General features: G+C 42.7%; 1 protein-coding gene and 1 pseudogene across 1 annotated transcript in view; both read right to left on the minus strand.

Moving 5' to 3' along the window:
• The window catches only part of LOC120874837 (protocadherin Fat 3-like), a 209,288-nt gene that overhangs the window by 102,079 nt on the left and 90,420 nt on the right, over nucleotides 1-16,789 (minus strand). The window lies entirely within an intron of this gene.
• On the minus strand, nucleotides 1,647-2,820 carry LOC120874810 (annotated as a pseudogene).

Genomic DNA, 16,789 nt, shown 5'->3' on the forward strand with positions numbered 1-16,789 from the left:
GGAAGTTATCACCTGCCCTCTTGTTAGTTATTTCCATCAAAGAACTAATATGTGCTTGTCTCCTTTAGCATTAACTGAATGCTAAAGTGTACAGGTCATTACAGCACCGCCCCTGTGGGAACTTGTTCCCATCACAGTACTACATCAACCTTTACATGCTTTTTAGAAAATCTCTTCTCTGCTGTAATCTTCTTTTAAATATCTAAACAATTGTGCTTTATTGGTAAAAGGTTAGTTTCAATGGACACAAAATTGCTGTGTAAAATAAGTTTTCAAAATACATTTTTATAGGTAAAGTTTTATCTCTTAGTAAAAGGTATTTAGATTGGGTATTTAGATTGGGGCAGCAGAACAAAAGGGGATTTGAAAGTGAAGGTCCACCCACACTCATGCATCCATTAGGTGGCAGCTGGCACTAAGTAGACTATATTGGGCTTACTATGTCTACCGCTTACAATGGGCTTACTATGGGCTTACTTTCAATTGGGCTTACTATGTCTACTGCTTAAAAGGGGGGCCACCCTACCCCCTTTTTAAACAACAGCTTTTACTAGCATAGTTGATAAATGCCAAAATAACCCAAATAACTGGTCCTGCATGGAGGTACCCTAAGGTCATGGAACACTTCTTGGTTAAAACTGTACACTGCACCTAAACCTATAGCTCTTGACTGCTCACAATCAGGCACCAGTACAAGGCCAGTCGGGAGAACACCAGACGGCCTTCTGCAGTGCACCTGGCCAGCTGCCACCATCTCCCTTCCTTCCCGGGTGGCCTCAGCCCTGGAGTTCAGCACTTCTCCACTTTAGCCCCCGTGCTCTAGTGGGACGAGAACGCTGAGACAGCACCCACCCCCTCCAGTCTCCTTCCATGTGTCACTTCTGGGGACTGATCTACCGCAGGGCAAGGAAACCAGCCAGCCGTCAGCCAGCCCATGGAGCAAGCCTGAAAGAGCCTTCGCTCTCAAGCCACCTGTGGACAAGTCTGTGTAACATGTAAGGAAGGAAACCACGAAGGCTAAAAATGGACGGGACAGACCACACACTGCTATTTGCCTGAAAACCGTTCAGGACGGGATCAGTCCAAGTGAAGCCAAACCAGGAGTTAAAAAAATGACCTCAGAATTCAAAGACTTTTTAAAAAATCTCATCCCAACAGCCTGTTTGTGAAAAAGCTATTTAAGTATAAACATGTACCTAATTAGATTTCTTTTCATTTGGTAAACAGATAATGTGCAGATGAATTAACAGTATGGAGTTATAGCGGCATAACTGGTTTTAGGTGCTGTGCTCAGACAAAAGCATGGCTTAGTGAGAAACAGCCTCGTACCCAGGCAGCTCGTCCTTCTGTGTTCATGTCTCTACTCCTCAGGAACATTCTTGGAAATCTGAATGTTCTGGAAGTAAATCATGATTAGTCGGTTAGGCCAATCAAACCAAATTCACCTACTAACTATACGTGCTGACTGGTCCATGGGATTCTAGTGGTAGTGGTTACTTAGAGTGGAAGAAGAAGGAAAATGGACAGTTCACCTCACAAAATATCAAGTATAACATCACAATGAAATGTAAATGTTAAGGTACTTCATACAAAATAACACATCAAAAGTTAAAAAAATAAATTCTCAGGCACAGGCACTGTGAAATGTGGACAGGCACCCCTGCAACAGTCTTGTAAATATGCAGCTGTGTTACCCATGGGAATATTTATCTTGCAAAGTGTCTCCTCACACGTGGTGCCTGTGGACCTTGCCATCACCATCACCGCCCTGCAGCTACGGCTGCCCCTTCATTGGGGTGATCATCTCTTGCATGTGGTGGAACTCAGCTTCCTTTTCCAGCAAAATCTGGTCTCTATTCATGTCCTCATTTTCCACCTTTCTGCCACCTCCGGAGCCTCTCTGATCAGAAGTTCTCATAGTGAAGGTCCTGGGTCACCTCGTGGAGATCCTGCACGTGAATGATGAGCATCGTCCTCAGCTTCATTCATCCTCCACCTCCAGGATGGCCCAAGGGTAGAGGCAGCCTCTGACCTTTTGGCCTTTGGCTTCCGTCAGCTGATTGGATCCAACCACAGAGACAGGGACGCTGGTCTTGAAAAGTCTAGTCTGCTCTTTAAAATCTTCGTCTTCACAGGACTCTGCATCAGGTAAGCGACCGATTCTGATGTCATGTTCCTCGACTTCATCCAGAATCCTTTTCTTCAGGTGCTCCTGCTCCTTCAGTGTGCGTGTGTAGCCTTTCTCGACGACAGGCACAGTGCTCACCTTGCTGGGTCTTGCCTTCACAAACGCAGCACCCAACGGCTGAAGTCTGTGTCTGAGGGGGGAATGAAGTAAAAGCAGCAGTGCGCCCTGTTCCCGACGGCGCGCCTCTGTTCAGACCACTCTCATCCTGCAGGCGCTGTTCAAACTGCCATCGATGTAGGAGATGACTGTTTAAAGCATTCCCTGCGGTTGATGGTGTGCCCGAAGCCCGGTGTGTCCAGCATGGTCAGACACAGCTTGACCCCTCGCTCTTCAGTTTCAACAGTCGAAGCCTCAATTTGAAGAGTTTTTGCAATTTTCTCTGCAGCTCCAGGTAAGACTCTTTCTGGGTAGAGGTCAGTCAGCAAGATGAGGCTTATGAGCATAGATTTTACGAGACCCAATTTGCCAACCACCACTAGTGTGAATTCAAAACCTTTTTTCACTGATTTTTAATGAACTTGATTTGGGAAGATTTGCAAACCCAACATATCCAGGAGTTTCTGGATTTATAAATGGAGTTGGCTGTTCTGTAGACATCTGTAGCAAAGTTTCATCAATCCCGGACTCACCAGAGAACTAAGACCGACTGACACCCACCCAGCGCCCACCCTTGGCTGTAACTTTTACCAACCACCACTTCTGAGTTACTGATCAACCCGTCCTCAGTGGCAAAGATGTCTATGGTGCTCTTCACAAAGACCAAGGACTTTCATTGATCTCTCTCTGCCTCTTGGCAGAGATTCCCAGGGAGCTTCCCAGGTGGTGCCAGTGGGAAAGAACCCACCTGCCAATGCAGGAGACATGAGACGAGGGTCATCCCTGGGCTGGGAATTTCCCCCAGAGACAGAAATGGCAACCCATTCCACTGTTTTTGCCAGAAAATCCCATGGACAGAGGAACCTGGTGAGCTACAGTGCATGGGGCAGCAGTGAGGCAGACAGACTGAGTGACTAAGCAGTAGGAGCACAGCCTACTAGACGCCTTGTTCATTTCCTTGAAGGTGTGTATATCACTGTAAAATCTGTGTTCTTACAGCTAGAAGGATATCCTACCGACAGATACTATCACTTGCATACTTTTTGACATCAATTCCAACACTGTGAAATAAAGACCAGAATGAGTCTAGAGGAAGCACACACCCTTTACGAGAGCTCAGCCACAGAGAGTATGTACAAATGGAACCCTAATGCACAGCAGCTGAGAACACACCTACCGTCTGCCTAGACAGACAGAAAGTGAAAGTGAAGTGGCTCAGTCGTGTTCAACTCTTTGCGACCCCTTGGACTGCAGCCCACCAGGCTCCTCTGTCCATGGGATTCTCCAGGCAAGAATACTGGAGTGGGTTGCCATTTCCTTCTCCAAGGGATCTTCCTGACCCAGGGACTGAACCCAGGTCTCCTGCATTGCAAGCAGAGGCTTTAACCTCTGAGCCACCAGGGAAGACCCAGATAGACAGAACCACATCCTAATGGACTGTTCTCCTTCCCCCTCTCTCGTCTATCTGTCATCCTAACTATCTATATACATTTAAAAACAATTGCTGAGAAAATAGTGCTATAAAGAGTCAGAGTTGTTCAGAGAAATGTTTAAAAAGACATATGTTCAAAATATTCCTTGCCCATTTTTCAGGCAGGAACTTGTGACCAATTCATACTAGGCACTTTCACAGCTTAGGAAAAGAAAATACACATAAACAATTACTGAGGTCTCAAAGTTTTTGTTGCAAAATTTAATGTAGCCTCCAACTAATTTTTTTCTCCCCTATAAAGAAGTTATTTTTTAAGTTCTCACCCCTGTTCATTGATTTGGTTGCCAATCATTCACATCCCTCTATTTTACATGATGGATGCTACTAAGAAAAATAAAAGGAAAATGCATTATTAAATTTCAGAGAAGTATCAACATGCATGTGATAAGGAACATCCAAATACCACCACGCTCACATAACTAATGCTCACTTCCCCTCATTCAAAAAGGGCTGCTTCTTGCCTCCTTTAACATCTTTCATAAATTTGTTCTCTAGGGACTGCTGGTTGCTGTTAATTACACATATCAACTCCCGCTATGCCAGAGGAAACCTAATTATTCTAATTTTCAAGGTCATAGAAATAGCCAAAGGTGCCAGTTTGGCAGTCCAAAGAATATCCGAGGTCAAGGGAATCAGAAACAGGACTTGCCGTGGAAGGCTGGTTACACCCTTATCCACAGAGCAGTGCAGGAGGTTTGCTAGCTTCCCAACCTGAATTAAATTGTTCAGGACAAGCTCCCCCCGAGTGACCGGCCAATGACCCTGGCCATAAATAGGAAACATTTCTTTGCAACATGTGGGGAGGGCAGTTTTCTTTCTAGGGTCCTTCAAAGCTGCAACTTCTTTCATACAGGCAAGAGCTTACCTTTGCAAAACCACTTAAACCTTCTTGCTTAACCACTGAGGTTTCAGCCATGAAGACAGAAAAGAGAGAAAGAAAGGAAATGCTCTGCAGAATTTCAAATAAAAGCTGATCTACAGTTTCTGGGAAAAAGTAACTCCAGAGTAAATTTCCAGAAACTGACCAGCAAGAATCAAAATCCTGTTTTAAATCGTCCTGATTTCTTGAGGAATCCTTAACTGGAAGCCCAAGATTATTGGATTTTCAATATCGTAATTAAAAGATGAGTTTCTAAACAATGCACATCTATCTGGATAATAATATTTCAAGGGAACATAACATACAAAATGAACACACTTTAAGTTTAGGAAAGGATATTTTAAGCTTCTTTACTAAGAGGTAGGCACTAGTGGTAAAGAACCTGCCTGCCAATCCAAGAGACAGAAGAAACCTGGGGTCAATTTCTGGGTCAGGTGAACCCCTGGAGGAGGGCATGGCCACCTGCTCCAGTGTTCTTGCCTGGAGAATCCCACGGACAGTGGAGCCTGGTGGGCTGCAGTCCTTGGGGTTGCAAAGAGTTGGACACGTCTGAAGCAACTTAGCTCACATGCAATAAGTACAATTCTGGGATTTCATGTCTTCTGGAATATAACTTCTTATTCACTGGAAGTAGATGCTAAATTCCCATGTCGAGCTCTGCTTATAAGATTTACCTTTTTCTTCCTATTTTCCAAGTCTTGCTGCTGCTAATTGTTTCCAGCCCTGTGCGGTTCATAAAGCCTTTCAATACCCAGAGGCTGTGATACTATGTTTCCTCCAGGGCCTTTATCTAGCTCATTCATAAAGATCTTCCAGGAAGCTTCCTAGTGGAAATTGCACCCATAAATCCCTCCACCATCACCCACCCTTCCCCACAAAGCCCCAACGAAGCTGAGCTCTGAACATGAACACAATTTGAGAGCAAGTTCTCACCCCTGCCGGATATTGCGTAAGCTGTCCTTAAAGAAGATGCCATTCAGCTATCTAACGCCAGAAGTTTAAAAAATGCAATTCAAAATGTAAATAGTAAGCACCATAATAATCACATAGGAAAGAAGGGAATGTAAAACAACAACAAAACATTTCAAAACATTTCCTGGGTCCTCAGCTGGCCTGTCAAAGCCGAGACCATCAGGTCAGCCAGGAGGTATACAGATGGTTGTCATAGTCCATTAGTGCTAGGGCAGCATTCCTCTCTGGCTAAGGAGCTGGTATTGCTGGGCAAGAGATGGCATGGGGAAGGAAAAAAAAAATGAAAGTGTTAGTTGCTCAGTTGTGTCCGACTCTTACAGGAGCCTGTAACCCACCAGGCTCCTCTGTCTGTGGAATTTACCGGGCAAGAATACTGGAGAGGGTAGCCATTCTCTTCTCCAGTGCATCTTCCCAACCCAGGGATCAAAGCTGGGTCTCCTGAATTGCAGACAGATTCTTTACTGTCTGGCCACTAGTGAAGCCCACGGGGAAGAAAGCTGATAATCTGTGATCTAAAAGCAAATTTCTCAGATGTGGGCTTTGGTGTACCAGATCAGTCAGTTTGGAGGGAAAGAAGTCTAGTGGCCAGAATTTCATGAGAAGAAAGTGACCCATACTATGGAAGACAAGCCCACTAGAACGGTTAACAACAACAGCAGAGGTAGCAAAATTAAAGGAGAAAAGACCAACCTATTCTTCTTGGACAGTTTATGTAAAATTATGCTTTAGATTCTAAAGGATGAATGACCTTTTACAGCTCTTTCCTATGTCAAGATTCCAATTTCTCCATGTGGAGAAAATCTCTGACTCAGCCTAAGGTAGGAGAGTGAAAGGATTGTATTGAAGTTTCAGCTCCACTGCTAAGGAGCGGTTGAACCCTTTTGCAAGTTATCGAGTTTCTCTGTGCCTCAGTTTTGTCATCTGAACTTTACCCTACACTGTTTTCACGGGGACATATTTTCCCAAAACATGCTCCTATGGCCTCTCTCCAACACTTGACTCATTCCATTCATCTCCAGTTGGAGTGACGTGTAGTTAAAGCACACTGGGGAGAAAACTGGACACACTCCATTCAGCTCTGCACCCTTCCTCCTGAAACTGAGCGGTCCACAGAGAGGCCAGTGCAGCTGCCCCTCCCAGGTCTTGGACGCTGCTGGGGTCAGGGGACCAGGTGAAGAAGCTTCCACTGCGTTTGGGACCAGCATGTGCAAGTCCTGATTCTGGGGTTCATTCTTTGAAAGCTTGTTTGGCTCTGATAATAACCTACATCAGCCACCTTAGCATCTCTACAATGAAGATGATATCCTGGCCTCCATCTTTGCTCTTTTATTTCCCAAACTGTTCAGAATTCAGGCTGAGAGGGGCAATGCTCTTTCGTGGTCTCTCTCGGGCATCCCCACCAATCTGCAGGCTAACAATCAGGTTGGTGTGAGGAGTAAATGAGGAGGCATCTGAAACCACCTACCACAAAGTCCCATTCAGAGTCAGATTTCACAAGTTGGCTGGATCAGAATCCTTCATCCTCTTGCTGAACTGTTCACCTCCATGCCAACAGGCCAACCAGCCATAAGGATCTCCAGACTCAACACCAGGCTGGCATCTGCCTAGCCACATGCTGCCCTTGGGAACCATCTGGGCAGCAAAATCTGATCTTTGTAGTATATCTTAGAGCAAGAGCACAATAAACAACAGAATTCAGAGATCAGTGGCTCTAAATTGAGTTTGAAAGTGAAAGTGTTAGGCACTCAGTCATGTCCGACTCTTTGTGACCCCGTTGACTGTAGCCCACCAGGCTCCAGGTCCATGGAATTCTCCAGGCAAGAATACTGGAGTGGGTAGCCATTCCCTTCTCCAGAGAATCTTCTGATCCAGGAATCAAACCCGGGTCTCCCACACTGCAGGCAGATTCTTTACCATCTAAGCCACTAGGGAAGCCTACAAAGTGGGCTTAGTGACAAGTCAAATCCCAGAGACTGAATGAAAAGAGCTGGGAAGGAGGAAGTGTGAAAGCACAGCCCTGCTTCCGCAGCGCGCTCTCAGCAGGCAACACGGACAATAAATTAAGGGCAGGGAGGGAGTCCAGCCCCACCAAACACTCCAGCTGTGGTTGAAGGAATCTATCATGGAGAATGAGAAAAGAAATTGGAATCCTGAGCAAACACATCTGCTAAAAACGAATTCATGTTCTAATCTCAGAAACGTGTGGAAGCGTAATTCCTGTTCTGCCTGCAATTATGTTCTGTACTGCCCAGGTCTATTGGAGTGCAGACTTTACATCTTAATGATTAGTTAGAAAGATGAACCATTCTTAATGTAAAAAGTAACTGCCTCCATGACTTTAATTTAATAACAGAACAGGCTCAGGGCTTATCATTCATAATGCTATACATTTTCCTGCCCCTAGAAAACAAGAAACCTTCAAGAGTCACCTCTTAAGTGGAAAGGCGCATAAATCCAGGTGCAATCATGGAAAAAACAGGGGAAGGAAAACTTGGCAAGAGCAAAACTGACCATTCAGCTCTCCACAGGTAGGTAGATTACAAAAGCTAACATTTACTGAACGCTTGCCTTTTCCAAGCACTTTCATAAATTAATTTCCTTAATTTTCACAACAAACTTTGAAGGTAGGTGCTATTTTTACCCCCACTTCACAATTAAGGGAATCGGCCACAGTAAGGCAAAAAGACTTGCTCAAGGTCATATAACTAGTATGCAGCTGAGACAAGCAGCCAAACCCAGGCCATCTGGCCCCAGAATGAGTTTGTTCAGCCACCCACAAGCCCTCCCTCTGGGTCTAGAATGAGCCTTTAAAACTCCAAGCAGATGTGAACCTCATTTTGAATCCTGCCTACCTGTCAGTGTGTTTGCAAGATTACAGTCAGCCTCCACCCTCTATAAAGGTACCAGTGCTCTAGGCAGGCCTATCTTCCCCTCCCACTGCTCAAGAGATTAGCCTTGGATGAAAGGAGCCATTCTGGTTCTTTTCTTTCCACTCCTCCTTCCAGAAATATTTCCACATCCCTGACTATAGGTTCTGGCTCATAGTGGATGGACATGCTTATATGAAGACACTTGCTCTGGCAACGTACACAGGGAAACCTTGCCCAGATTCAGCAAAAGAAGTGTGTTGTCTATTTCCAAATAAGACCAGGGAAACTTCACTCTGTGCCTTGTCCTCCTAGGACTATATAAAAGTGTTACCTTGTTCTGTGCAACTACTCTATGTCAGACTGGCCTCAAAGGAATTTTTGTTATAATATTCTTTAGCTGTTACTGGGCATTTAGTGGGCCAAGCTGGGACACCTGGAAGAACCCCACCTTAATTTTTTCATTCAATCTCCACCTGCAAGTAAATACTGTCGTCACCTTACAGAAAAGAAAACCAATTTGAGGGAGTTCAAAGGCTTCCCCAAAGTGACTCAGGGAGTGAAAAACAGAAAAAGAGTGTTAGTCCAAGTCAGCCTGACTCTGAAACATGTGCTCTAAACTACCAATATAAATATATACATATATTACATTATATATATATATATGTATATACATATTAGGCTTCCCTGGTGGCTTAGATGGTAAAGCATCTGTCTGCAATGCGGGAGACTCGAGTTCGATCCCTGGGTCAGAAAGATCCCCTGGAGAAGAAAATGGCAACCCACTCCAGTATTATTGCCTGAAAATCCCATGGATGGAGGAGCCTGGTAGGCTACAGTCTATGGGGTTGCAAAGAGTTGGACACGACTGAGTGACTTCACTTCTATATATAAATATATATTTTGTGTGTGTATGGAATTTCTAGCTAGAGAATATGTGAATAACAATTATTAGGCTACATGCAATAAACATTTATTTGCTATAAATTTCTTCTGCAATATGTCAACCTGTGTAAATTTAGAGATGGGTTTTAAACAGGATAGTCAATCTCAAAAAGTTTACAAGCTCAGTGATTTTAAAAGACAGGAGGTGCTGGAAATGTGAAGACACAAGATTGCAAATCCAGGTGCATCACTCCAAGGACTATTTTCTGATACTTACTTTGATCACTACCCGGGACTATTCAAAACTACACAAAGTATCTTTAGATAAGTGAAAAACTGAATATAAAAAAAATATGCTCCATTTGCAATGATTAAAAAAACATCAGCAGGTTGAAGTCTAAAAGATAGTAGGCAAAACAAACACAGTTTTCATATTAGGATGGGATTATGAATATAGCTTATGGACATACGGGTATCTTTACAGTTTAATACATAAGAAGAATTACTATAAAAACACATTATATTCAAGAAAATCATGGTGTATTAGTTCTTCGTAAGTGAAAATAAGAGAACTGTGTAGAGGCACCCCTTACTCTAAAAATATTTATTGTGTAATTTCTGGCCTTTGATTGGGACGCATGTTTGAAATATGATACTGGTTAGGAAACGTAAACTCCAAAATCAGTTAAAAATTAAATATAAAAGAGAGTAAGAGAGACTGAAAAGGGGCTCACGGAGGAGTCGATGGGTAAGCTTAGGGGCAGTACAGGGTATAACTGTTAGGAGTGTACATAGGCTCCGGAGCTGATTTGCCTCCGCCACTTCCCAGCTGCAGGACTTAGGGTGATTAAGCTAACGCCTCTCTTCTAGCCTCAATGTAAAATGGGTATAGCAGCACATCACACAGGTTGTTTTGAGATGATGAACATAAGCATTTATCATTCAAGTCAGATGTCAGTTATTATTTTGACACTGACTTTCACTTGCCATAGACTTTTTCTTTTTTTCTTCCAACCTGATCTTGTTTGGCTGGGGAGCAATAGCTTTGTGTCAATGAAATGTTGCATGCATATATGACTATACATAACAGGTAAATTTCCCAAAGAGGTTGATTAGTGTATTCATAATGAGGGATGATTAGCAAACAAATGGATTAGAAGTTCAATTTACACTTCAATTGTGAAAGACATAATTTGTTAGTATCAGACCTTTTGCCCTAACAGCAGGTTTGAGAAAGAGAAAATACTGATTAACCTCAGGTCATTACCACAAAACACCAAATCGCAAAATTCTACTCAGGTACGACCTAAACCAAATCCCTTACAATTATACAGTGGAAGTGACAAATAGATTCAACGGATCAGATCTGATAGAGTATCTGATGAACTATGGATGAAGGTTCGTGACACCGTACAGGAGGCAGTGCTGAAGACCATCTCCAAGAAAAAGAAATGCAAAGAGGCAAAATGGTTGTCTGAGGAGGCCCTACAAATAGCTGAGAAAAGAAGAGAAGTAAAAGGCAGAGGAGAAAAGGAAAGATATACCCATTTGAATGCAGAGTTCCAAAGAACAGCAAGGAGAGATAAGAAAGCCTTCCTCAATGATCAGTGCAAAGAAATAGAGGGAAACAATAGAATGGGAAAGACTAGAGATCTCTTCAAGATAATTAGAAACACCAATGGAACATTTCATGCAAAGATGGGCACAATAAAGGAAAGAAATAGTATGGACCTAACAGAAGCAGAAGATATTAAGAAGAGGTGGCAAGAATACACAGTAGAACTATACAAAACAGATCCTCATGACCCAGATATCCAAATGGTGTGATCAGTCACCTAGAGCCAGACATCCTGGATTGTGAAGTCAAGTGGGCCTTAGGAAGCATCACTCCCAATGTCCTCAACACTTTCTTCTTTGAACTATCTAACGATGGAAAAGGACGTGGGGAAACAATCACAGATCAGAAATCTGAATAGGTTCCTTTGGTGGTGGAATTATGTGCACCTTTTCCTTGCTGAAGACAATACATACGTAATACGTATATACATAGACACGTGCTGTGCTGTGCTGAGTTGCTCAGTTGTGTCCAACTCTTTGTGACCCAATGGACTGTAGCACGCCAGGTTCCTCTGTCGATGGGGATTCTCCAGGCCAGAATACTGGAGTGGGTTGCCATTCCCTCCTCCAGGGGATGTTCCCAACCCAGGAATCAAACCTGGGTCTCTTGCATTGAAGGCAGATTCTTTACCAGCTGAGCTACCAGGGAAGCCCATACATACACACATACTTAGGAATAAATATTCAGCCATTCTTATCTAAAATATCGTCAGAATCACTCACAGACATTCTTAAACACAGACTCCTGCCCCGTCTCCTAGAAATCCCAGATTCATGAATCAAAATTTCTGTGAATCTCTATTTTTAAATAGATATTCAAATGACTGGAAGGATCAGCCACACTGGACCATTACTGGATCCTGTGGGATGACTTCCTTTACTCTGAGTAACAAGCTCCACAATCTAGACCCCGGATGTAAGATTTGTTATCCCTCCTGAAAGGAATCAGTTGGGGACAAATCTGGGGGCAGACAGTGTAAATGGTGATTCTCAACCTAAACAGGATCAGAATCGTTGGGGAAGTCTTTGCAAAACGCAGCCACTCACGTCCTGTCCCCTGCAATTCTTACTCTACTGTTCTGGGATGGTACCCTGAGCATCAATTAAGAAAAAAATTCTAATGTGATTCTAAACACGGCCAGTTGACAGCTACTGATTTGAAACAGTATACTAGCTACTAGGGCTGCTATAACAAAGTACCATAGGCTGGGTGGCTTAAACAACACATTTTATTTTCTCACAACAGATTCTATTTCCAGAGGCAAAGAATTCTAAGATTAAGGTGTCAGCAGTGTTGGTTTCTTTAAAAGCCCCTCTCCTTGGCTTGTAGATGACATTCTCCTCGTGTCTTCACATCGTTGTCCTGAAGTATATGTCTATGTATAAATTTCTTGCTTTTTATCAAGTCACCAATCAGATCGCATTAGGGGTCATCCTAACAGTCTTGTTTTAATTTAATTAGCCCATGAAAGACTCAATCTCAAAATATAGTCACATTCTGAAATACCAGAAGTTAGGACTTCAGTATATAAATACAAGTCAGCTAATAACAGTTTGTGACTTTTGAATTTTGTTGTGTGTTATCAAAATGACAGAACCTTTTCCTTGTAAGATAAAAGCTACCTGGGAAGCACTTCAGTTCTTCAGTGACCACTGATTTCCCCACAAAGCATCTTTGAGAAAGGAAAGGGTGTGTGCATTGACTCCTGCCATAATCAGGGGTCCTGAGCATTCTTACCTGATGTCTGTGAAACTGACTCATCCATTCTTAAAGAGCACCGTGCTTCTGTGAAAGTAATGTAAACCATATGCTGCATTATTTTCCCCAAGAATAGTCTTTTAACATCTTTAAAATATTTTTCTTCTTCAGATCCTGGTGGATATTTTCTGCTTTGACTGACCTGAACTCTAACAATTAACTATGTTTCATTCATTCTTTGAATGGCACAATTTTTATTATATTTCTTCATCAAACATTTCAATATAGTACTCTGTGCAGAACCCTAGTTCAAGTTTTTTTACAAACAGATTAGCTCACATTGTAAACACCACACTGTACCTATAGAGCTAGGAATGTTGGATAGAAAAAAACGTCAGCCTTTGAATCAGAAATTTAAGCTCTAGCTCTGTTACTTAAGCTATGTAACACACAGAAAACAATGTCACACCAAAGAGTCAGTTTCTTCACTTGTGACATCAACTATCTCACGAACTCACTTTGTAAATTATAAAAGAATAAACTACTTGAGGGCTTCCTTGGTGGCTTAGATTGGAAAGAACCCACCTGCAATGCAGGAGACCTGGGTTTGATCCCTGGGTCAGGAAGATCCCCTGGAGGAGGGCATGACAACCCACTCCAGTACTCTTGCCTGGAGAATCCCATGGACAGAGGAGCCTGGCGGGCTACAGCCCATGGGGTTGCAGAGAGTTGGACAGGACTGACTGACTAACACACTTTCAAATTACTGGAAGGACATTATTATGATCTTTTTCTCTTCTTCCTCATCCTTCCCTTCTTCCTAACTTTTTATTCACCTTCTCATTATCCCTTTTACTTATTAATATTATTATAAGCCTATCACCAGTAGCATGGCAGTCTGGAAAAAGGACCTGAAAAGAGGACTCACTGAGAAACAGTCATCTTCCCACACAGAACAAATTGGTTTCTTGCAAAAGCCCTTCAGGAAATAGTTCAAAACATAATGTTTTAGAATGAAAATAAAATACATGCTTTCTGCGAGGCTGGCCTTGGCAACTTGAAATATTAACTGGACCGTCCTCAAGTGTAAGAGACCGCGTGGCTATTCATCTCTGGTTTTCAGCTTCTCTTTGCAGGGCCAACCAAGTCAAAGGTCCAAATCACATGCTGGCAACAATTCAAAAGAATCCAGGAGGATCAGAACATTTCTATAAAAGCAATTTTTTTAAAAAAAGCATGCTGTGTTAAGTTCTTAGAACAAAACACATATGTCAGGAATTTTCTCAGTAGCTCCGTAGCATCTGACAATACTGTGTGGCGTGCACTTGGGGGACTTTCGGCTACTGACATCCCTTCCCTGCTCCCCAACAGCGGCGCCAAATTTGGAAAGCTTATTTTTAGAAACAATCAACTAGGAAGAGCCTCTCTACTCTCAAAAGACTGATCAGCTGAATTGATTTTTCTCTCCCTGATTTAGATTTCAGAATTATATTTCCAGCTTTGAAGACACAAACTCACGAAAAGTGTACAAGACATGAAACTATTCCTTGACAAAACGTTTAATGTAATTATGTTTACAATTACAACAGAATCAAGACAGACACAAGAAGGATCAACTTTTGGCCAGTCCATTAAGAGACAGCCATTGATTTGTGTTTGCCTATCACTGTAGACTTTTCAAAGGGCTTACATGTATCACACACTGTTACATTTGTGATCAATAACATTTCTCAGAAATATAAGGGAAGGCATACCTTTGTTTCAGAGGATTCTAAAGATCTCAGCTAATAGGTAGTATGGAAAAAAACTACACTATATAGTGTCCACAGATGTAGTTTGGGATTCATGATTACCTGCCAAGCTTCATCAGAGAAGGAGGACACATCAGCTTCTGATTCAGTAGCGTGAAAATATGGTCTCTCTGGGTACCAGAGTAGCAGGCAGATACAAACACATTAAAACAGATTAAATGCAGGCAGTTGCACACAGTGAAAAGGAGCTTGACTGGGGTCCTGTCTTGATTCCCTTTGCCATCAGCTTTGCAGAAAATTTCAGGAGTCTCCACACCTGACTGCTGCTTTGTAAAGTGCACTGAGTCTACACTTGCCAAGTAATTTTTGCTTCTTCAATGTGGAGAAAGTATGGACACAGCTATCTTATGTATGTATGTATGTATGTATGTATGTATGCATGTAATTTCCCAGGTGATGCTGTGGTGAGGAATCCACCCGCAAACGCAGAAGATGCAGGAGACCTGGGTTTGAGCCCTGGGTCAGAAAGAGCACCTGGAGTAGAGAATGGCAACCCACTCCAGTATTCCTGCATGGGAAATTCCATGAACAGAGGAACCTGGTGGGCTACGGTCCATGGGGTCACAAAGAGTTGGACAGGACTGAGCACGCACCCACACACAGGTATGTATGCGTGGATAGTGGCACTGCGCATAGCAATCTGAATGCCACATGTGCCCACATATGCTTCTGAAGTGTTACATCTCAAAAGAAGGCCAATCATTTATTTCAGGGCTTCATGTCCTCACAGAATCTCTCATGGAAGAGACACACTGTTTCTTCCAAAACTTATTATGTCTAAAGTAAGCCCTGGTTCATGAATGTGCCTATAGAAGATGGGTGGCTGAAAGTAAAAGTAAGTCCCTGAGGGTTCCTTCTCAAATTTACTCAAGTGGCTTCACATCCAGGAAACTGATGACATTCTGGATAAAACACATCCCTCTGGGGTTCCCGATCTGCAGGGATTGGATCTAGAATTATTCAGTTGTTACTATTTATATTTTAAACCCTAACACAGCTCCACTTGCGTCCGTACATTAGTTAAGGAACAGAAAGAAGACAACCGCTCTATAATGGTTTAAACACAGACTCTCCTAATAGGCACAAGATGCCATTTTGAGATTTAAATCAGCAGGACAGACAGCCTGGTCCTATGGGTTCTGATAGGGAACGATGAAATCAATCAAGCAGCTAAAGACCATTATTAAAGTTCAGCGGTGCCCACTGTGGAGTTTCCACTGGTCATATTCATCCTTCCCCATCTGGGGGTCAGCTGTAATTCACAGTCAGTGTTAAAATGCTTGAAGAAGTATTTATCGTCTTCCAGGCACAATTTATTGCTTTTGATTATTCATTTTTCATTACTATGGGAAAACAAGATTAATTGTTTCAGAAGCAATTGCTTATATTAATCTTTCAAACACATGCTCCACGTAAAGCTCTCTGTCAGGGAAACGTGTATAATTCCTGCTGCCGAAACGGCCATAGATAAAAGTAAAATAACATGTAATAATATGATTCTAGAGTCCACCTGGAGACAGAGGAACAGGTCCAGAGAAGACACAGGGTGTGGGCTTCCGAAAATGGGCAGGGTTGAGGGGACAGTGGAGAGTGTGTTTATTAGAGCCAGCAGATGAATTCCATGAACATTTTCATTTCAATAGTCATTTAAATTAGCTCTTTATTTAACTGTGAAATTAGATTACTTCTCTGACTAACATGCAGTACACTTATGAACTTAATAGACGACGAGGAGTGAGGCGGGAGCTGCACCATATCTTTGCATCCAAATAAATTGCCTCTTGGTGCTGGGAGAGACTGGAAACAACCACCTCACTTTATTCAACAGGAGCCTGAGATCCAGAAAAGTTGAGGGATGTTCCTGAGGTCACAGAGCTAGCGAACAGCAAAGCCAGAATTAGAAGCAACTTTCAGAGCAAGGCTAATCCATCAGACCACTCAATTAAATGTGTATTTGGATCATTTGGGGTTATGAAATCATGAAAGCACAATCATGACTATGTTTTTGGTAAAATACTACTTTCCTTTTGACTGTCCCACCTGACTGAAATTTTCCTTCATATTGACTGATTTCTAATACATTGCATGGCAATCTGTTCTGTGTGTATGTGTGTGTATGTTAGTCAGTCAGGCATGTCTGACTCTTTGTGACCCCACGGACTGTAACCCGTCAGGCTCCTCTGTCCAAGGAATTCTCCAGACAAGAATACTGAAGTAGGTTGTAATTCCCTTCTCCAGGGGATTTCCTCACCCCAGGGTTGGAACCTGGTTCTCCAGCATTG

This window comes from Oryx dammah, unplaced genomic scaffold, assembly GCF_014754425.2.
Source record: "Oryx dammah isolate SB20612 unplaced genomic scaffold, SCBI_Odam_1.1 HiC_scaffold_15, whole genome shotgun sequence".
Taxonomy (NCBI): Eukaryota; Metazoa; Chordata; class Mammalia; order Artiodactyla; family Bovidae; genus Oryx; species Oryx dammah.